Source organism: Callorhinus ursinus, unplaced genomic scaffold (genome assembly GCF_003265705.2).
Source record: "Callorhinus ursinus isolate GAN/ISIS: 27379988/994484 unplaced genomic scaffold, GSC_fseal_2.0 scaffold6, whole genome shotgun sequence".
Classification (NCBI taxonomy): Eukaryota; Metazoa; Chordata; class Mammalia; order Carnivora; family Otariidae; genus Callorhinus; species Callorhinus ursinus.
The window spans coordinates 44,018,334-44,041,669 of NW_027397068.1; the positions used below are offsets into that span (position 1 = coordinate 44,018,334).

At 34.8% G+C, this 23,336-nt stretch overlaps 1 long non-coding RNA gene across 3 annotated transcripts in view; it reads right to left on the reverse strand.

Moving 5' to 3' along the window:
• The window catches only part of LOC141372987 (uncharacterized), an 88,765-nt gene extending 67,092 nt beyond the window's left edge, over window positions 1-21,673 (reverse strand). For 2 of the 3 annotated variants that reach the window (XR_012378561.1, XR_012378559.1), the window contains exons 1-2: window positions 21,601-21,673; window positions 14,870-14,990 (exon numbers count right to left, since the gene is read on the reverse strand). This is a non-coding gene — a long non-coding RNA (uncharacterized lncRNA). The remainder of the gene's footprint in view (window positions 1-14,869; window positions 14,991-21,600) is intronic. The other variant, XR_012378560.1, reaches the window with a different exon arrangement.
• Between the last annotated feature and the right edge of the window lie 1,663 nt (window positions 21,674-23,336).

Below are 23,336 nucleotides of genomic sequence, written 5' to 3' on the forward strand. Positions count from 1 at the left end.
GGATACTTCCAAAGCTATTTCCTGCATCTATAATCACAGGCAGTTTTTTTTTTCATTTTCCTAAAACTTGTGGTTTCCTCTGTCTAAACACTTATATCTTACATGTGTCTTGTTAATTTTATTCCTAATTATTTTCTCTTTCATTGCTGTTTTAAGTGGGGTCATGGGGCTTTTTCTCTATTACATATCTTAATTGTTTATTATATGATAGGTGAATTCTACTAGTTTTCAGCTGAGCTCAGGTTTTACAAGTATACAGTGCTATCAAATCTTCTATAATAATTACAATTTTACTCTGACCTTAACACTTGTATTCCTATTCTCTTATTTAATTAAGTTAGCTAGTACTTCTAGAACAATCTTAAATTGTTAGCATATGATAGCATATTTGTCTTGTCCCGACATCACTGAGAAAGTTTCTGAGAGTTCCCCTTTTAGCATTTCTCCATCAGATTAAGATTTTTTTCCTTTTTATGGTAGAATTTATTTACTTTACATGCAGTAATTTTTAATTCATTTTTAGTGCTATTTGCTGTCAGGTTTGATTACAAAAGTGATGTTAAGTTGATTAAACAATTCAGAAATTTAGTTTCTTTTTCTATGCTCTAGAGCACTCAAATAAATTAGAGTTTTCTGCTCCATATACTAAGAAATAATTCTGGCCTAACACTTTAGGGTAGAGAGGGTAGTTAAACAATATAAATTCTTTCTTAGCTTTTATGACAAGTAAACTATTTATTTTTGGGGCAGAGTTGTTTTGAAAATATATTTTTTCCTAGAAAATCTCCCATTTTATCAAGATTTGTGAAGTTATTTGAATAAAGTAACATCATGTGGTCCTTTTAGACTTCTCCCAATCTATAGTTATTTCCCCAATTCTCAATTCTTATTTGTGTTATTTGTGCTTTCTCCTCTTGTTTCTCCTTGATAAAGTTATTGCTTACCCAATTTTTAAATAACTTGTTCTTGGATTTATTCATTAGTTCTATATTTTTCCACTTTCTAATTTATTAATTTTTGCTTTTCTCTTACTATTATATTCCTTCTACTTTTCTAAATTATCTTGTTGCTGGGACACCTGAGTGGCTCAGTCAGTTAAGCCTCTGACTCCTGATTTCAGCCCAGGTCATGGTCTCAGGGTCAGGAGATTGAGCCCTGTGTGGGGTTTCACGTTGAGCGTAGAGCCTGCTTAAGATTCTCTCTCTCCCTCTCCCCATGCCCCTCCACACTTGCATGCTCTTTCTCTCTCTCTCAAAAAAAAAAAAAAATTTTGTTCTTGTTTTTAATTTCTTTATTTACCCATAGTTTTTTTTATTGACCCTTTTTCATTGTTACAAAGAGAAAGGTGTTGAGGATATAGAAAGAAAGGCCATGCATACAAGGGAACACAATTCGGGATCATTTTAGATTTCAGGAAGCAGTGAGCATCTATCTGATGGGTCTTTGGGGAAATTGGAAAAGGGGAAAACCAATAAAGAGAAAGACCAACTTAGAGACAAAAAGAGAGGCTAAGAAATGGAACATCTTCCTGGAACCACAGTAGAGAGGCTAAACGAAGTCTTCATTTCCTTTTCACGGATCATAAAATCTCGCCCTCTGCTTGCTCTGGAATTCCTGCTCTTGCTCCACCTCCATCTGTGTCTCCTCCTTTGCTGGTTTCAGATGCTGGGCCTTCCTCTTTCTCGTATCTGCCACCTTCTCAGCTGCCTGCTTCTCAGCTTGCAGGAGCTGCAGGCTGCCCTGGGACTGGCCATTTCTGTCATTATGGCTGATGCTGTTTCAGATGCTGTTTTTAATTTTTATTATTGAAGTGTAATTGATATACATTGCATGTAATTGTATACATACATACATACATTGACATACATAGCAATGTATGTCAATTACAGTTTTAGGTGTACAACATATTGATGTACACAGTTTCATGTGTACAACATATTGATTCAACAATTCTATGCATGATGCAATGTTCACCACGGTAAGCGTAGTTAACATCTGTGACCATACCAAGTTATTACAATATTATTGATATTTGTTGTTCCTTTCTACCTCCCTGAGATACTCACTTCGGTTTTTTTTTTTTATTTCTTCTATATTACTATAAAGGCTGAGAATTTTCCAAAGTTTAGCTATACTTCATAGGTTCTGATATAAGTGCTTTCATGTCATTTTCCAGGTATTTTTCATTTTGGTTTTGATTTTTCTTTTGCTCAAAAAAGGTTTTGGTTGGGGTGCCTGGGTGGCTCAGTCAGTTAAGCTCCTGCCTTTGGCTTAGGTCATGATCTCTGGGTCCTGGGATCGAGCCCCGCATCGGGCTCCCTGCTCAGTGGGGAGTCTGCCTCTCCCCCTCCATCTGAATCACACCCCCTCCCCCAGTGGTGGCTCATGCTCTCTCACACACACCCCCTCTCTTTCAAATAAATAAATAAAATCTAAAAAAAAAGGGGTTGTTTGTTTTTATTTGTAAGTGGAAGCATTTGTCACTTTCCAATTTAGTTATTATTTCTGTTTGTGTTATATTGTGATCAGAGAATGTTGCCTGTATTATTTCTCCTATTTTGCATGTATTGCGATATTTTTAAAATCCTACATGTAATTAAATGCTGTAAATGGTCACTGTACTTGTAATAAAGGCATATAGTTTGTTTCCAAGGACATCCAGGGTTTGTCATGTCAGCATTATCTTATCTCTTGTTTTGTTTTATTTAGGGCTTCAGTATCCTTAAAAATCTTTCTCTAATAAACGCATCAAGGGCTAAGAGGAATGAATAAAAATAAGGTATCGATGTTGTCTGTGTATTTTCGTATGTGTTTGAGTTTGTTTGTGCTTTAAGAATGTCAGTGCTATGTTTTTGGCAAAAAGATATTCACAGATGTCATATTTTCACTGCAGAGTGCACTCTGTCATCATTAAGGACTCTTCTAAGTTTCATTTAGTGCTTGTGTGCCAATTTCAACCATGTCTGACATAATGATATGTGCTCTTGTATTTTATTTTCATTTGTTTGGTATGTTCTTTTCTATCATTTAATTTTCAATCTTTCTGAGTCACATTGTGTAAAATAAATCTCTTGTTTTTGCTGGTTTTGCTTTGTGATCCAATTTGAGAATGCTTTTCTCTTAATTGACTCTAGTTCATTTGCATTTGTTAATATGAATTTTATGTTTATTCTTAGCTGTGTCATCATACTTTATATTGTTTTCTGCCTTATAATATATTTTAAACTTCCCAATGTTTTATTAGTTGTATTTTCTTTGGATCTGGTATGTTTTTGGGTACATTGTCAAACATTGTTTGACATTTAAACATTGTTTAAAATATATTGTTGTATAAGGTAGAGAAAAATAGATATTTACATAGGCAGATGTGTACACACAGAATATATACATATTTATGTACGTGCATCCATTTGTAAATTTCTCTGTCAAATGAAAAAATTTACATTGCTCATATCACAGATGGTCAGAGGAGCAATTCTATAATAGAAGTAACACTCAAATAAGACTCAAAAGACCTGGCTTCTTATTCTGGTCCTTCTTGTACTAGCCAGAATACTTTAGGGATATCATTAAGTTTCTCTATAATGCAAAGATAACATTTCTTTTATGGTAAAATTCTTGAAAAGATAAAGTATTTTAAAATGTACTTTCAGAATTACCAGCTCTGTCTCTATTTTTATATATATTTCTCAAATAATCACCCAGAACAACAAAATGAAAAGTCAAAACCTTAACCTTGACATTGCAAGTGAATCTGATTTGGAAATCTTCATATACACAAGTTCAGAAACACAAACATTCTGTAACCCCATTGAATTTTATCAGATTAGTGACCTTCTGCAATGATTTTGACATTTGCGCATTCAGAAGTCACCCTGACTGTGCATGTAATCTGCATAAATGCTTCTGGTGACTTTTAAGTACAACTGACAAAGACACCTGATGATCACCATGATGAGAACACATTATTGAGTCTGTTATGCAATGGCAGCAGGTGCCTTTAGACCTGGAAAGAAATAGGGTGGGAGGTCCTCAGTCATTTAGAATCAGTCATGAGGCTGCAGGAGGAGGCTACAGGTATCACAACATGAAAATAAAATAGCAAATCTTCACACAATCAAGAAATGAGAAGATGGGCCAGAGTGTGAAATGTAATGTGAGCTTAGCTGATGTCTGGGCTAGTACGTCATCCCTCTGTCCTTTGTTGTGCCTCAAAATAGAAAACAAAGGCCACCGGCATGTCCTGTGCAACAAGCTAATCTACATTAATTTACAATCTCAGTTCCCTTGGCACCTAGGAACCTCATGGGCATAAATCATCTCTGTAATGTTACTGTAAATAACAGCCCACTGGGTTGTTGTTGATTCATTAACTTCTCACTGTTTCTAACAACACTCCATTTCATGACACAGGGGACCTCCACAGGCATAAAGAAAAAGGTTATAAGTATCTTTAAGCACACCACACTGTACATTAAACGTAAGGCAGGGCTGTTCTTTTAGATATTATAACTTTTAGAGGTAAATTCAACTACTTGGTTATAATAACTGGAAAAGTTATTATATCTCTAAATGTGTACAAGGAAAACATATACCTTGGAAAACACAAGATACTTCTATTGAATTAAAAATTGAAATTCTAGGGCACCTGGGTGGCTCAGTCATTGGGCGTCTGCCTTCGGCTCAGGTTGTGGTCCCAGGGTCCTGGGATGGAGCCCTGCATCGCGCTCCCTGCTCTGCGGGAAGCCTGCTTCTCCCTCTCCCACTCCCCCTGCTTGTGTTCCCTCTCTCATTGTGTCTCTCTCTGTCAAATAAATAAATAAAATCTTTAAAAAAAATTGAAATTCTACTCAAGCATACAAAGAAGGTAACAATTATTTAGTGCCTTCTAAGTGCACAGACTTGCACAGTATGTGTTAATGTTCTTATTTTAGAAGTGAGAAAACTGAGGAACAGAAAGTTTAAGTATGTTTCCTATAGCCATTTAGCTCAGGAACTACAACTACAGGAATCAAGCCATGTGTGTCTGACTCCAAAGCCCTCCCTTTCCTTTCTTCCAGTATATCACACTATTTCCTCTAGGGCATATTATATAAGAGGTACCCACCTATACAATGTAGGGTGCTTAAAACAGATAATGCAGGGTCTCTAATCCAAATTTCTTTAAAATGAACAGATTAGAGTTCACAAGTACATACAAGACAAAAATGAAGAGAGGTTTAAGATAGTAGTAAGAGACTGAAATAAAACCAGTATCAAATCTGACTTACAAAATTCAGAAAAGAGTTCATGACAAAGATGACATGTCAAGTAGTTTTTAAAGGATTGGAAGAAATTGTAAAAAAAAAAAAACTGCACCATTAAGCATATCTTATAAACTGTATGAAGTTGGATGTGCTCTTTACTTTCTTTTGTAGATACATGGCCATTTTACCCAGTGTGTTTTGTGAAGAAGTCTTTGGCAAATAAGAAATTATTGCAAGTAAGATTCATTATGTCTACACTGAAAACATACCTGGGAAAATTTTGGAGGCTTTTTTAAAAATGAGTTTATCATATTTGTATATTAGCCAAATTTAAAGTAACAAACCTGTTCTCATTTATAAAAGAACACACCAAGAAAGGTCTCAACAAACCACCGACTACAAAGAACAATTTAGCAGAAAGGTATGTCAATTAAAGTTCTAAGGTGTATATTACAATGTGTATATATTTAACACCTGGAAAGCTTGTTGACCTATGTTCTTGGGAAATTGCACCTGCCGTTAAAATTCAGTTGTGTTGAGGTTCTGGGGTTAAGACTGTACTCCAAAGACCACAACAAACTGGGTAATCTTTAGGACAGTGGGCCAAATTCTTACACACAACTGCCACTGACATCAGGGAAAGGAATCAGACTTCAGCGGAAGTGATTTGGAGCAGCACTTGTCCCCAAATCCACTATTAAATTCATTTAAAGTGAACTTAGCCCCTGGAAGAATGCAAAGTCATGTTTCAGCATCATGAATAAATAATATTCTGCATCTGTAGGAACCCCACCACAATAACATGGGTTAGTGGAAGTCCTGCCATCTGGTTGGATTACTTCTCATGACAGGAACCACAGTACTCTCCAAAGAAGTCTAGAGCATGGTGAGATACTTCTTGTTATGGAATGATTTCTTCTATTTAATATTTTTTTAAATCATAATTTCCTTGTTGCTTTAGGTTTAGGCTAAACTATTTTAAATTTTCCAAGGTAGCTTTGTTTTTTGTTTAGTTTTGTCATTTATGTTCCTCATGTGTTACTTGCTTTTATAAATATCTTTTCATTTTTGTAGCAATGGCATTGCCTCTTTCTTAACTGCAAAAGAAGATGTACAGGTTTTCAATGGGTTAGGAAAACATGTACTTACTGCTTGTTTCTTTGTCTCCCTACTTCTGTCACTTTCATATATCTAGAAGCTGAACACAATGGCAGCTGAAAGCAGCATTTAATGTTTTAAAGCACACTGGGCAGGTGAAGTACATTTCTGTAGGAATCAGGAAGCTCCATAAATAACGGTCTATGAACAGTAGATGTGCAACGGAAGTTCTTCACCAAGTTCACATCTACAAGCATCCTGTTTCCTTTGGGTACCTCAACTCTTGCTCTTCTCTCCTTACTCTAAATGCTCCAGACAAACAGAACTGCTTTCAGTTCCTATCAGTCATTTGCATTCTCACCTTCAATCTTTTTTATGTGCCTTTACTTGACACCACCTATTTCAAATGGCTAACTCTACTAACCATTCAGATTTCAGTCTAACCATCATCCTCCTGTTCCCTTCTCCTCTCCCCCATGCCCCACAAGAAGCTCAGTTAAAAGCCCTTTGTACTACTATACCTTACATGCTATCCTTCTTCAGCATTTATAATTGCCTACTTCTCTGAATCTCACCTCTTCATGTAAGCTCACTGAGAGGGGCACCTTTTGTTGGTCTTGTTCACAATTATACATCTCATAGTGTTTGGCATATATCAGGTATTCAATATTTATTAAATGAATAAATGAGTGAGTGAATGAACAAATGACTTTCATGCAGTACCTATATGAGGTATGGCAAGGTATATTTGCTAACTTCATATATAATGATTGATATTCCTCAAATCTATTGTTACTGTGGTAAGCAGACAAATAATATACAACAATATCACAACTTTTAAACAAGCCAGATAATTAATAAGCAATTTGGGTCTGGGTGGAATTACTTATACAGGTAGGATTTTTAAAATTAGCCTTCTTGATATTTCTAAATTTATCCAATTATTCTAAAGTGCATCTGGTCTAGTCTTTCTTAAGTTATTAAACATTCCAAAGTAGTTCAACAGGAGATTAAGTCCACTGAATATGTGTGCTGACTCTTTACCCTGGCCTACAGTGCTGGATAGAAATGTGACAGCTTCAGGACCTCACACCTGAGATAGTATTCTTTTTCAATACTCACCTGTAACTACGCCTAGCCAGAATGTTTGTGACTGTTTCTCACTGATAGAGTTATGTCAGGCATCTAGCCATATAGATCACTTTTAAAAGCTCCAGTGCACTCCTGGCTAAATACTGATGGATTGGATGAGACATCTTTAACCTTTACCATTCTTTCTACTTTCTGACATCTGTGAATGACACATTCAGAAATTTAATGCAATTTTAACTCTGAGATAGACTGGAATGTAGAATATTTTGGGATCTTGGGGCTAGGGAAAGGGAAGAAAAAGATGTTGGAATAAAAAAAAAAAAAAAGACTGTGAATGGAAAGGGACCAGGACGGCAGGGGAGTAAGGTTGTCACATATAATGAAGATTTAGTGCTTCAGCAATAAATCTAATTCAGCTAGAAGAGCATGCTGCCAAAACACTGTGCAAGAAATACCCTCAAGGTATCCAAAGGGTCTCTTTAAATCCTGTTCACTTCACATTGCATATTTGAACACAGACAGTTGGAGTTCAGAGAGCACACATCTGGGTCACTGTGCAAATCCCTATTCTCCTTTAAAAAAAAAATAAAATACATATGCACTCCACCTACACTAGACTTACTCTACTGTGGAGTCTGCCAAGGAAAACTATTCCATTTTGGAATACAAAAGCCAAAACACAAAGTGGAACCAACCCACATGGAGTCATGCTCTGCTACTTTATGTATCCAAAGAAAGAAAAATATTCAAGGCACAAATTCTCAGATTACTACTCCCACAGACCACTGTACCTAAGATTTTTTTTTAAATTACCATTGTCTTCTCCAACGAGGACCAGAAATCTTCAAGAAATCATGAGCTTTAATATGCAATATTCAGCATCATCTACTTTTCTTGCACTTAATGTAACATTAAGCTCTCTATCATAGTTTGACATATATGCTATTTGTACATTATTCTTAGGTTCATCCTGATGATGTAAGGAGAAGGGCTTTGTAAACTTTAAAAATGCTACCTCTATAAAAGGGAAAGGCTATATGATTATAAGTTGCTTTCCTCTCATCTTTATTTTATACCTGATACTTTAATATAAGAAAGCAAATATGCATGATTGTCTCATTTTAAAATTCTCAAGCCCAATTCTGTATATATAAGTTGCTGTATGGAAATAGATCTTCTGATCTTGAACTAAAACATATCCTATGCACTTCTCAAAAGTATTCAATTAAAGAAAAATTGATATATAAGTAGGTGCTTGCTAAGAGAATTTCACAATTATTATAGTAACAGAGAAAACCAAGCTAAAGCAAATCAACTGTTGTTCCTAGTAGGGGTGATCTAGGGTATAAATTACTTTTTGTGTTTTTTTTTTATTTAAATTCAAGTTAGTTAACATATAGTTTAGTATTGGTTTTGGAGTAGAATTTAGTGATTGATCACTTACATATAACACTCAGTGCTCATCAAAACAAGTGCCCTCCTTAATGTCTATCACCCATTTAGCCCATCCCCCCATCTACCTCCCTTCCAGCAACCCTCAGTTTGTTCCCTATGGTTAATAGTCTCTTATGGTTTGCCTTCCTTTCTGTTTTCATTTATTTTATTTTTCCTTCCCTACCCCTATGTTCATCTGTTTCTTTTGTTTCTTAAATTCCACATATGAGTGAAATGGTATTTTTCAATGGTATTTTTCTTTCTCTGACTGACTTACCTCACTCTAGTTGCAAATGACAAGAATTCATTCTTTTGATGGCTGAATTCATTTATAAGTTCTAACAGTTTTTGATAGAGCCTTTAGAGTTTTCAATGTATAATATCATGTCATCTGCAAATAGTGACAGTTTTACTTCTTCCTTTCCAATCCAGATGCCTTTTATTTCTTTTTCTTGCCTAATTGCTCTGGCAAGGGCTTCCAGTACTATGTTGAATAAAAGTGGCAAGAGTGGCATCCTTGTCTTATTCTTGATCTTAAAGGAAATATTTTCAGCTTGTCATCATTAAGTATGATATTAGCTGTGGGTTTGTTATATATGGCTTCTATTATGTTGAGGTATGCTCCTTTTATACCCAATCTGTGGAGAGTTTTTATCAAAAATGGATGTTGAATTTTATCAAATGCTTTTTCTGCATCTACTGAGGTGATAATATGATTTTTATATTTCATTGTGTTAATGTAGTGTATCATGTTAATTGATTTGCAGATGTTGAATCATCCTTGCATCCCTGGAATAAATCCCACTTGATCATGGTATATGATCTTTTTAATGTATTTTTGAATTTTGTTTGCTAATATTTTGTTAAGAATTTTTGCATCTATATTCACCAGGTATATTGGCCTGTTACTTTTGTGTGTGTGTGGTGTCTTTGTCTAGTTTTGGTATCAGCCTAATTGTGGCCTCCTAAAAATTGTTTGGGAGCTTTCCCTTTTTCTCAATATTTTGGAAGAGTTTGAGAAGGATAGATATTAAAAGCATCTTTTAATGTTTGGTAGAATTCATCAGTGAAGCCTTCTGGTCCTGGACTTTTTTTTGTTCTCAGGTTTTTGATTACTGATTCAATCTCCTTACTAATAATTGGTCTATTCAGATTTTACTCTTCGAAGATTTTAAATCTCCAGAAATTTATCCATTTCTTCTAGGTTGTCCAATTTGTTGGCATATAATTGTTAATAGTAGTCTCTTATGATCATATGTATTTCTCTGGCATTATTTTTTTAAGATTTTATTCATTTATTTGACAGAGAGGGAAAGAGCACAAGTAGGCAGAGTGGTAGGCAGAGGGAGAGGGAGAACCAGGCTCTCCACTGAGCAGGAAGCCCGATGCGGGGCTTGATCCCAGGACACAGGGATCATGACCTGAGCAGAAGGCAGCCACCTAACTGACTGAGCCACCCAGGCGCCCCTGCCATTATTTTTAACTACTCTTCTTTCATTTCTGATTTTTTTACTTGATCTCTTTTTCTCTTGGTCAGTCTAGCTAAAGGTTGGTCAATTTTGTTTATCTTTTGAAGAACAAGCTCTTAGTTTTATTGATCTTCTCTATTATCTTTTTAATCTCTATTTCATTTATTTCTGCTCCAATGTTTATTATTTTCTTTTTTCTATTAACTTTGGACTTTGTTTTTCTTATTTTAGTTTCAACAGGTGTAAATTTAAATTGTTTATTTGAGAATTCTTTTGTTCTTGAGGTAAGCCTATATTGCTATGAATTTCCCTTTTAAAGCCACTTTTGCTGCATCCCATAGATTTTGGTATGTCATATTTCTGTTTTCATTTGTCTATAGGTATTTTTTTAATTTCTCCTTTGATTTTTTTCTATGACTCAGTAGTTTTTCAGTAACATGTTGCTTAATCTCCATGTATTTGTAGTTTTTCCAGTTTTCTTCTTGTTATTGATTCCTAGTTTCATACCATTGTGGTCAGAAAAGATGCTTGATATGATTTCAATCATCCTTAATTTATTGAGACTTGTTTTGTGTGATCTGTTCCATGTGCACTTGAGAAAATGTGTATTTTGCTGTTTTTGAATAGAATGTTCTGTATATATTAAGTCCATCTGGGCTAATGTGTCATTTAAGGCCAATTTTTTCTCATTGATTTTCTGTCTGGATGACCTATTGATCTAAGTAGGGTATTAAAATTCCCTACTATTATTATATTACTATCAATTTTTCCCTTTAGATATCATAATATTTGCTTTTATATTTTGGTGCCCCTATGTTGGGTGCATATATATTTATAAATGTTATGTTTTTGTTGGATTGACTCTTCTATCATTACGTAGTGCCCCTCTTTGTCTTTTATTACAATCTTTGTTTTAACAATTATTTTTTCTTACATAAGTATAACTTTGTCAGCTTTCTCCTTGTTTCAGTTTACATGAAATATCTTTTTCCATTCCTTCACTTTCAGTCTGTGTGTGCCCTTATTTCTGAAGTGAGTCTCTTATAAGCAGCACATAGATATGTCTTTTTTCTTTTAAATCCATTCAGCCATTCTATGTCTTTAATTGGATTATTTGGTCCATTTACATTTAAAGTAATTATTGATAGATATGTACTTATGGCCATTTTGTTGTTTTCTGGCTGTTTTGGTAGTTCTCTGTTCCTTTTGTCTGTTTCTCTCTTTCGTTTTGGTTTGATGACTTCCTTTAGTGTTATGTTTAGATTCTTTAGATTCTATTTTAAGTTAATAGCAACTTAACTTTAAACACATTCCAAAACTCTACATATTTATTTCCTCACCTCATTTTATATTTCTGATGTCACTTTTTACATCTTTTATTTTATGTACCCTTTAACTAATTATTGTAATTTTAGTTAATTTTACTACTTTTTTCTTTTAAACTTCTTAGTAGCTTTAAGTGATTGATCCACTACCTTTACTATATATTTACATTTTCCAATGAGATTTTTTTACTTTTGTGTGTTTTCTTTATATTAATTAGTGCCATTTTTTTTTTTGGCTTAAAAAAATCCCTTTAATATTTCTTGTAAGACCACTTTAGTAGTGAGGCACTCCTTTAGTTTTTGCTTAACTGGGAAACTTGTTATCTCTCCTTCAAATCTGAGTAATTCAGGTAGAGTATTCTTGCATCACCTGCGCCCCCGCCCCCCCCACACACCCAAGTCAACACAGAGCCCAGACATGACCCCGTTGTTAGGAAGTGTCAAGACTTGTCAATGATCCAAAGGGAGGATTCTTATTTAGCACCTAGATTCAGAATGATTGGAAGTCAGATCCTCAGGCAGCAGTGTTTAAAGTATGTAAATACATTTAGTCTCATGGTCCACAATCATAATCCCTGCTGGCCTCTAGACCAGAAGATCTGAAGGTATCCCCTGGAGAATTGTTGCAAAAAATTGGAGTTCTTTTCTAGTAAGTGTCATCAATCTGTATTGAGGCCAAGGAAGTATACAAGGATGGTGTGTCCCTGCTTTTTTTCCAGGAGCTCCTCCCTAGGTTTTAGATATGTGGGAAATCTGAACCCTGTTCCTCAGGCCAAAGCTCCAGGCTAAGTAAATAGGTCTTTTTCATAAGAAAACTTGGGTTATGTTTTAGTCTGATATTTTTGCAGTGCCCTGGGAGTGGTAGTCTGCCAAGAGCTGTCTTTCTAATTTTTTTAGTACTGTGGAGCTCTAGAATACCAGCCCTCTTGGCGACCAGAGCCAAGCAATCAAGAGGTGTCCCCTGTGTTGATCATGTACTCCCACTGGCTTTAGCAAGGCAGCTGAGACATGTTCACCAGCTTCAAAAGGGCATCAGGAAAATGTCTTTTCTGTTCATGCCCATGGGATTTAGCAATTCAGTGGGAGAATGCCTTATGTGCACATGTATGCCAGGTTTAGGTGGGAAATGGAGGAATGTCATGACTGCTTGCACTTGCCAACCCCAGCCAGGGGCCCAAGGAGTTTTGCAACCACTCATTCTCACAGACTTAGCTAGGGAGTGGAAGAACCTCATGACCATTTGCACTTGTCAACCCAAGCCAGGGAGCAGAGAAACACTGCAACCACCCATGCTCTCTGGTCTCAGCAAGTGCCACCACTGCTCACCTTTGCCCATCCCAGCAAGGCAGTGGAAGGCACTGTGTCCAAGCTTGCCCACTTACCTTAGCAAACTATGTGAAGAATGTAAAAATGGCATCCACCAGTGACTCTATCTCCAGGGAACATCTCCAATGTCCACCATCCCTTTAGTCAATGCCCCCTGATCAGCAAATGAATCACCTTCCAGGCACTTTTCAAAGTGCTGTTTTTTCTGGGTCTTGGGGTGAGTAAGACCACACATGAATCTTCCAAGAAGAGAATTCCAGTTTCCTATAGCATTTTGGGACCCCTGGACATCAGTCCCATTGACCTTCCAATGACAATCTGGCTGTTCATCTTTTTGGATGAACATAACAGGCAGATCCCTGTGGCCAGGGTGCCTGATCTGGGGTATTAAACTTTCACTCCACCAGGAGAGGTACCTGTTGGTGAAATCCCTCTCTATTGTGTATTGCTACATGGCGATTGGGATTTTTTGTGAGACCATGTCTCTGCTTCTCCCACCCATCACAATGTGGCCCTTTTAGCCTTTGTTGTGTAGGGCAGTTCATCTAGTTTTCAGATCTTTTTCAGAGGGAAATGATCTACACATAGCTATGAATTTGGTGTCTGTTAGAGGAGGTGAGTTCAGAATCTTCCTCTATCAACAAATTGGTCCCCCTTGCATTGGGCACTTTTAATATCTCCATGTAAAATATGAAAGAATTGAGTTAAAGTCAAAATTTTAGCCTTGGCCTATACAGGGTCCAGAACACTTTTAATTTTATCAACTATGTATTTCTAAAAGGAATCCAAATTTTAAAAAAAATCAGAAAGCATATTCAAAATCTTGCTTAGTTCAATCAAAATAAAATCCACTATGGAAAATGTTGTGCTTCTACTACTCTTCTAACAAATAGTACGATGGTTAATTAACAAGTATCAGATCTACAGTTGGTAAAATACAAAAATAATCAACATACAATTTCTCATTCTTGAAAGAGAATTCAAGTCCCGTATATATTCCAGTCTCATATATTCTTTAAGCTTCTTGTGTCCTAAAGAGTTTTCAGTTAACTCCAAAATAACTAAAAATTTTCCTTAGCTATAACAGAGATCTATGAGCCAAAAGTTCTCTGAAATCACACAGATTCCTTAATTGTACCAATAGAAATTCATATTCAATAGTTTTTGATGGCACTGGAATATTCATATTTTTTTAAACTCCCCAGCTTTTATCTTATGTAGCAATCTGGTATCAATGAGGGGAGCTGCATCTGGAAATTCCTGAAGTAGAACATTTCATCAATGACCATGCTGATTTATAGTGCAAATAAATCTAACATCAGCAATTTACAGATAGCATTTTATGGTGGATTAGTTTATGGAAAATGTGTGATAAAGCAAATCTTAGTTTAATGTGATAAATATTGGGATTATTGTTATATTCTGGATCTTCCATCCAGTATTAACCAAATTGACCACAAACACCACACTGACTCAACTACAAAGTAATTATCTTTATGCTGTAAAAAATATTTTCTGTCCTACTTTTAGTTGTTTTACTAGTAATCAATATAACATAACAGGCATTGATAAAAACATAAATGAATCAAGGTAATATATAAAAAAATAAAATTGGACAGGCTTTAAATAACTAAACAGAGAATTTGGACTTAAATGTAACTATAAAAGGTTCAGTTCAGTTTTAGAGAGGAAATGGATATGATTGAACTTGTGTTTTAGAAGAGCACTCAAGAGGCAATTGTGGAGAATGGACTTGAGGGGAAAAAGATTAGCAGCAAAAGAAACAATTAATAAGTAATAGGTGATGAGAGTCAAAAGTCATAGCAGTGGGGATAAAGAGGCAAAGAATAATAATAACTAGCATTTAAATAATGCTTACTGTGGGGGCATGAGGATGTCTCAGTTGGTTAAGCATTCAACACTTGATCTCAGCTCAGGTCTTGATCTCAGGGTCATGAGTTCAGACCCCATGTTGGGGTCCATACTGGGCATGGAGCCTACTTAATAAATAAATAAAATTAATTAATAATGCTTACTGTGTAGTAGACAATGTTTTAAGCACTTTATGCATATTCACTCATTTAATCTTCACTATAACCCTATGAAGTAGTGTTATCAATTGACTTTTTCTGGGTAATAACCCAAAACATAGTACTTTAAAATAACAATCATTTATTTAGCACATAATTCTCTAAACTGGTAGTTCTGATCTTGGCTAGTATCACACATACTCTTTAGTCAGTTGCTATGATCTATAATGGCCTCAGTCAGGAAGGTTTGTCTCTATCCCACATGGGGTCTGTTTCCCCAGAAGACTGGCTCAGTCTTGTTCACATAATAGTTGGGCAAGTTTTCAGACACCAGTAGCATTAAGTGCCTTTTAAGTCCTGGTATACACAATATCTTCTTCACTCTATTAACCAAAGCAGGTCACAGTCCAGCTCTGATTTCAAGATAGGAAAATCAACCTCATCTCTTGCTGATAGATGCTGCAAAGTTACATTGCAAAGGGAAGGGTAGATTGAGGAGGAAAAGTTGTAGCAATGTATGTAATCTACTTTAGGTAGGTATTATTTTTATCATGCTTATTTTGCAGGTAAGGAAACAGAAACATAGACTCGTTAAGTAATTTACCTTAAATCATTCACTAAACAGTGAACCATCACTGTTGTCAGAGGAAATGACCTATATGTCTCTAAAGTTTAAAAAAAAGAAAGGTGGTTGTCTAGAGAAGTCTTAGGAAGAAAAATCAATATGATCAATGATTAATTAGATTGGGAGCAGAAAGTCGGAGAAAGAATAAGAGAGGATCCAAATGTGGAAAAGTGGTAATATTATTAAGAGATGATAGCATTTGTTGATGATCCTATCCAAAAATTAAGTAATATAGCAGTATGATTAAGTCCTAGACAGGGATAGGAATAGGCCTAATAAAATGTTGATTTACTCATTAAAGACTGAGCTGTCTTCAAATTATTTAGGTGTACACATATGTTGGGCTACTGGAGATAGAATGTTTCACTCAAAAGAAAGAAATCTGGATAAAGATACAGATTTGGGCTCCATATAGTTGGTCTGGTAATTGAAAGCTTGTGACTAGATGAAAAGACCCAGAAAGATGTTAAAAAGAAGGCCACGGACATAGTTCCAGAGAGGCACAGAGGCAGTACAGAGGAAAAGGAGCCTTCCAAGAAATTTTTAGATGATAAAACCAAGAAATAGCAATATCAAAAGCAGTAAGATAACAGTAAGGTATTCCACTAATGGAAGACAAAACAATTTGTCTCCCACTGAAAACAACTGGAAAATCTAGATAAAATATTTTAAAAACTAAAGACTCACATCCTTAAATAAATCAGAGAACCAACATAATAGTAAAGGATCTAAAATAAGGAGAGAGGCCCACGAAGGTAAGCACAGAATTTAGGGTTACTTTATCCTGGGAAAGTTTGACAATGACAAAGAAAGCTTTTGAGAGTTTGGGCTGTGCTTTTGACAGCCTCATAGGTCTAAGAGAACTAAAGTTGAGTCCAGAGTCTACCAAGGGAAATGGCTTCAGTAAATCCTTTACACTTTAGTCTGGGACCTTACAAAGCTGCCGTCTAGGTATAAAAGTAAACCAAAAATTGACCATTCTTCTCAGAGCACTGCAGTTTCTCTGCATCACCTGTCTCTTAAATTAGATTAAAGAAATTTATTAATGGTGTATCACCCTTAGTATCACCAGGCATCCTCCAGAGCATAAGCTCCTAGCAAAAACACATGCAAATTTAGATCCTTTTTGTGATATGATAACATTGTTCTAGCCTGCAGGTTATATCTACAAAATTCTTAAATCTGAGATCCTCCACATAATCAAAAATAAGCAGTCATACTAGAAGACAAGGCAACATGAGCAAAAGCAAAACAGCAATAAAAAAGAAAAAGCAAACAACAGAAAAAGATCCACAGGGGCTTCAGAAATTGGTACTCATGGATAGAGATTTTAAAATAACTTCAAATGCTGTCCAAGGAGATAAAAGACAAAACAAAAAATTGATGAAAGAACTTGAAAATATTAAAAGCATCCAGATAGAAATTCTAAATAACTCAATAAACAAAATTAAGAATTTAATAGGTGGCTTTGCCAACAGACCAACACAATTAAAGAGAAAACTTATAGCCTGAAAAAAAGATCAGGAAAAGAACACCCAGAATAACAGCATAAGGTGCATAAGATACAAAAGAGTATAGAGCAAACAATGGTAAAGGCTACATATAATGTTTTGGAATGTCAGAGAAAAGAAAGTTACTTCAAAGAACATGTACTTCAAAAAGATAACATCCAAGTGACCGATAGACATTGTTAATGTGTTTAACTTTACTAGTATTCAGGAAAATGCAAATTGAAAATACAATGAGATAATGACTACATACCAAAATGACTAAAACTTGAAAACACCAGAAATACCAAGTTTGGCAAGGATGTGTAGTAAGAAGAATTCACATACCCTTCTAACCATTTAAGGAGACGAGGAAGCCATTGATGAAAAAGACCTAAGAATTGGAAAGAAGCAAATACCCAAGTGGAAGTTTACTTGTAAATTATCAGAGGTGAAATCTACCTTTCTTTTGAGAGGAAGAAATGATGGGCAGAGATATAGATTGTTTTGGAGCCAAAATTTTGAGGAAGTTCTGAGTGTATTCTATGTTCTTTGTCCATGAGAGTGAGGTTGTTGATTAAGGGGAGGAAAACAAAGGTGGGTTAGAGAGTTTGCAAATGTTACAGAAAATTTTTGAATGGCTGTCATGTGGAAGTTGTAGTTGACAAGGCATATGTAAAAAAGGTAACTGAGAATACTGAGAACTAGATTTATAATGAAAACAATGTAAATTGGGTGATTCTAATTTTAGCGTTTTAGTGATTTCTGTGGTCTCAATGTTGCAGGAACTATCTTGGTTTATGAAGTCTGTCAGAAGTATCATTCCAGTTGTCTCTGAAGTCAATTTCTTCATTTAGTGAGAAGTAGAAATACTGTACTCACTATAAAAGAGCATTATAGATCTGTTCAGAAACAATTGTATGTAGTTATACAGAAAAGCATTCCAAGAAAGTGAAGACAAAGCATTTACATTGAATCTGGAATAAAGTGGTGACCTTGACCATGGAACGGTGTTTAATCCACATACTTGCCTAGAAAAACAGTTAGCATTTAAATTATTTTAGGCACTCTAGCATCCATGTTCCCTAAGCCATCTCAAGCAAAATGGTGCAGGCCCCCAAATGTTACTAAACTTCCAGCAAGAGAGATTCAGCCAACTTCCTTTGTGGACCATTCTAGTTTCTACCAATTCTCATGGACTGGGCATACTTTCTTATATGTTTCATGGTCTATTTAACTTTCCCTGAAGTCTGGAAAACCTCAAAAGCCTGTTGACAGCAAGGATTTTTAAAAGTCTTTCCTAAGACAGCCAAAAGTATAGCTCATAGCCAGCACAGAAACGATTTTTTACAAGCAGAGCAGTGATATAGGTTTCCCTCCCACTCAATTACATTCCCTCATTTCAGTTCAGCTTTGCATATGAGTTTTACAAAGCTGAGTTTGACGAGATGAAATGTTGTTAGGAACTAAAAAGCAGGATCATGGAAACACCTCACCAGAGATACATTTAATTAAAATGACTCACCATAACAGCAAAAGAATAGGCAATTTTGTAGGTTGTCTCCCAAACTTTCTCCTTACCTTACCACCAAATCTCATGTGGTCTTAAAAAAAAAAAATCCCAACAAAAGATAGATAGAGTCTGGAAAGGAATACACGTTAGCTTGGTACTCTTTTGCATTTTGTTATCCCTCTAAACACCAGAACAGGCAAGACCAAGTTTGCAAGCCCAAGAGACACTTTCAACAGCAACCTTATCTTGTTGGAAAGTTTGCTCTGAGGTCACATGGGGCGAGCCAGAGCCCAGCTGACAGTGTGTCAAAAGGCCTCAAGCTAGCAAAAGAAAGCACTGTGAGTGCACAAAGGTCGAGCATCTTTGGAAGTGGGTAAATTGGAACAATATGATATGCCTTGTCTAAAAACATATCCCATTTTCTAACTGCAAAAAGCAGTTTGTGATCTGGATTCTTAGCAGCAGAGGAAATGAAAATGAATAAAATTAAGCTAATGTCAGAAGTGCTGGACTTTTGTTGTTGCTGCTCATGGTGGTATTAAAAATGAAAATAACAGAAGCACATGCCTAAATATATAGACAGCAATTCCTTCAAAACCCTGAAAACTTTGGGCAAGCCCAAACAGCATGCACCTACCATCCAATTCAGGGGGAACCAGTACAGCATTGGATTTCACAGATAGCACCACAGACAGCTATTAAGCTCTACTTCGGTGTCACATTTTCTGCCCAGTGCTGGCTGACTACTAGCCCAATTTGCTGGCTTCACTCTCTGTGTTTCTTCATTGTTTCAAACTAGGCAGAGACTTATCTTAATAATGGGTCAATCCTCAGCCAAATGTGTTCAATTGAAGGCCACCATGGGAGAATGGCAGGATATTGTCTTTCCAACAGCAAGCGAATTGCAGGCAGCTTAAGGCAATATCCATTTCACTATAATGCTGGTTTATGTTACAGCCCTTTTCAAACTTCTAATTGCTCTGTATTGCTGACATTTATAGACATGCCCTATTTTAAATGAAAACACAACACTGAGGTCAGGAGGAGGTTCTGGGACAGCAGAGACCCCAGGTGAAGCCAAAGGGGGAAATTACTTTAAAACTTCTAAATGCCAAACATGTTTGAGAAAAGTAGGAAAAAAAATAAAGTCTTGGGGCAGAAAAAACATTAATCATGCCCCATGGTATAAATTAATAATAACTATATTTAATTTTCCTATGTAAACATTCTATGGTTGGATTATATAATTTTTAAATGAAAGCAAATATTATTCATTGGGCTTGGTAAGTCTGGTAAGTCTCATTTTATATGGAATAACTTTGAATATGATTTTTTTCTCCCAATTTCACTTTGATTTGTTAAAAGCAAATACACCAAGCTAACCAGGTTTGTCAGCTGCTTTTGGCAATCATGGTATGTTATGAGCCTTTCAGATTATTCTAAAAGTCACAATGAATAAAATAATATATCACATTTATGTAGGACTTTTCACCCAGTATCTCATATGGTTTTATAAATAATAAATCATTCATTCCAGAATTTCAACTAAGGAGCCTCAAATAAAGTTCTAATAAGTAATTTCTCCCAGGTAGCTCAAGAAAAAGAAAGGCATATAAAGACTACAATCATTTTCATCTGTTTATTCATACATTCATTCACTGAGTTATTGAGTCATTGATCCATATCCTGAACAAATATTTATGTCATGTTCATGTGTATTTAACACTGTGTGATTTCAGGCTCCATAAAGAACTATTAAAGAGCTTATACTCTAGTTGGGTCCTGGTTAGGAAATCAATTGTTTAAGATGTTACTCTAAATTGCCAGAGCAAATTCTTTTCAGCATTATGCTTACTTAACTCCCTATGAATGTCTTATTGAAGAATAAGAAATTATTAAGGAATATTCAACAGTACTGTTTTCTTTTTACATATCATATATATTCACAGAAAAAAATTTAGAAAAAATAAAAATCACCATTTAAAATTAAAATTTTAATTATTAATTATTAACTATTAACTATTAATTTCACTATGCAGGGATAAATATTGTTAATAATTTGGCACACAGATTTCTTGTCTGTTTTTAATTTTTCTGTGTGTGTGCAAAATATATCCACATTTGACATAAATAAGATCATGATAAACATGCCCATTTATAATTAACTTTTTCTCAGTTATTAATATATTATGAATATTTTCCCATGTGATTAAATTTGAGTTTTTGGTATTATGAAGTCAAACATAATGACCATATGATTTTTGTTATTAATTCCACTTCAAGTTGCGAAAGGACATTAAACTACAAATCAAATTCACATGAAGAAATAAAAAACACAAGTAAAGTTAACTACATAGATAAATATAAGAGATATTATAAATGTATTTTTTGTTTGTAACTTCTTTTTTCCTGTGGTTTAAAAAACAACTGAAAAATGGAATAATTATAAACCTATGTTGATAAACACACAATGTATAGATACATGACTCTACAGCATTAAAAAGTGGAGAAACAGAGCTATACAGGATCAAAGTTTTTGAAATACAATCAAAATTAAATTGGTATTAATCTGAACTAGATTATTATAAATTATAATTTATGGTAACACCTAAGGCAGCCACTAAGAAAATAACTCAAAAATATATTGTGAAAGAAGCAACAAAGTAATTAAAATCTCATACTAGAAATTATCTACTTGACACAAAAGAAGACAGGTATGGAAGAAATGAGGAAGACAATATACATAGAAAATAAATAGCAAATGGCAGATGTAAATTTTACCTTATCAAGATTTAGCTTAAATGTAAGTGGATTAAACTCTTTAATCAAAAGGTAGAGAATGGCAAAATGGGGGAAAAATGATCTAATTCTATGCTGTCAACAAGAGACTCACTCTGGATTCAAAAACACACAAAGACACAAAGTAAAAGGATGCAAAAAAGACATATAGGATACCCCTTTATCTGAAGTGTCACTTTCCACAGTTTCAGTTACCCACAAACAACTATGGTCCAGAAGTAGATGATCTTCCTTCTGACATATCATCAGAAGGTCAACAGTAGCCTAACACTGTGTCACAATGCCTACATCATTCACCTCACTTCATCTTATCACATAGACATTTTGTTATCTCATATCATTTCAAGAAAAGAAGGGTGAGCATAGTATAGTGAGATATTTTGAGTGAAAGCCCATATTCACATAACTTTTCTTTCAGTATACTGTTATAATTATTCTATTTTGTTATTTGTTATTATTGTTAATCTCTTACTGTGCCTAATTTCTAAGTTCAATTTTATCATAGGTATGTTTGTGTAGGGGGAAAATATACTATATATAGGGCTTGGTACTATTATCCATGGTTCCGGGCATTCACTAGGGATCTTGGAACATATACCCTATGAATAAGGGGGGACTACTGTACCAAGCAAACAACAAACAAAAGAAAACTGGAGTGACTGACTATACTAACAGCAAATGAAATAGATTTTAAGCAAGAATTATCAGGGAAAAAGAAAGACATTTATAAGGATAAAAGGTCAATCAAGAAGATATAGATAGATAGATAGATAGATAGATAGATAGATATAGATATAGATATATAACAATTACAAGCATACATGTACCTAACAGCAGATGCCCAACATACATGAAGGAAAAAGTAACCAAATTGAAAGGAGAAATAGAAAAGTCAACAATAATAGTTGGAGACTTAAATATGCTACTTTCAGTAATGAACAGAATGACTAGGTAAAGGATTACAAAGAAATATAAAACTTGAACAACACTAGAAATCAACTAGATCTAACAGACATCTATATAATTCATTACCCATAACAGCAGAATACTCATTATTTTCAAGCACATGGAATATTCTTTAGAATAGATGATACGCTAGTTCACAAAGCAAGTCTCAATAAATCTGAAAGGATTAAAATCATCCAAAATGTGTTCTCTAACCATAATGGAATGAAATTAGAAATCAATAACAGACAGAAACTTGGGAAATTCACAAATATGTGGAAATTAAACATACTTCTAAGTAACCCGTAGGTCAAAAGAAAAACCATAAGGGTAATATAAAATACTTGATGATGACCGCAAATGAAAGCAAAGCCTACCAAAACTTATGATTTATAGGAAAGCAATGCTCAGAGGTAAATTCATAAAGGTAAATGTCTATGTTAAAAAGGAAGAAAGACTCAAATAAATATCCTAACCCTTAAGAAATAAGAAAAAAAATAAAGCAAATTAAACTCAAAGCAAGCACATGGAAGAAAATCATAAAGGAAAAAGAGTGGAAATAAACAAAATAGAGAATAGAAACAATAGAGAAAATCAATTAAAAAATGATTCTTTCATGAGATCAAGAAAATTAATAAACTGTTCAACAAATTAACCAAGAAAAAAGAAAGAAGATTCAAATTACTTTAAAGAGGGTACATTTCCACTAACCCCATAGAAATAAAAGGGATTATAACTGAATATTAGGAACAATTGTATGCCAACAAGTTAGATTACCTAAATGAAATGGGAAAATTCCTAGACAGACATAAACTACCAAAACTGATTGAGTAAGAAATAGAAAAATGGACCTATAACAAATAAGGAGAGTGAATCCGTAACCAAAAAACATGCCCCCTCACACACACACACACACACACACACACACACACACACACACACACACA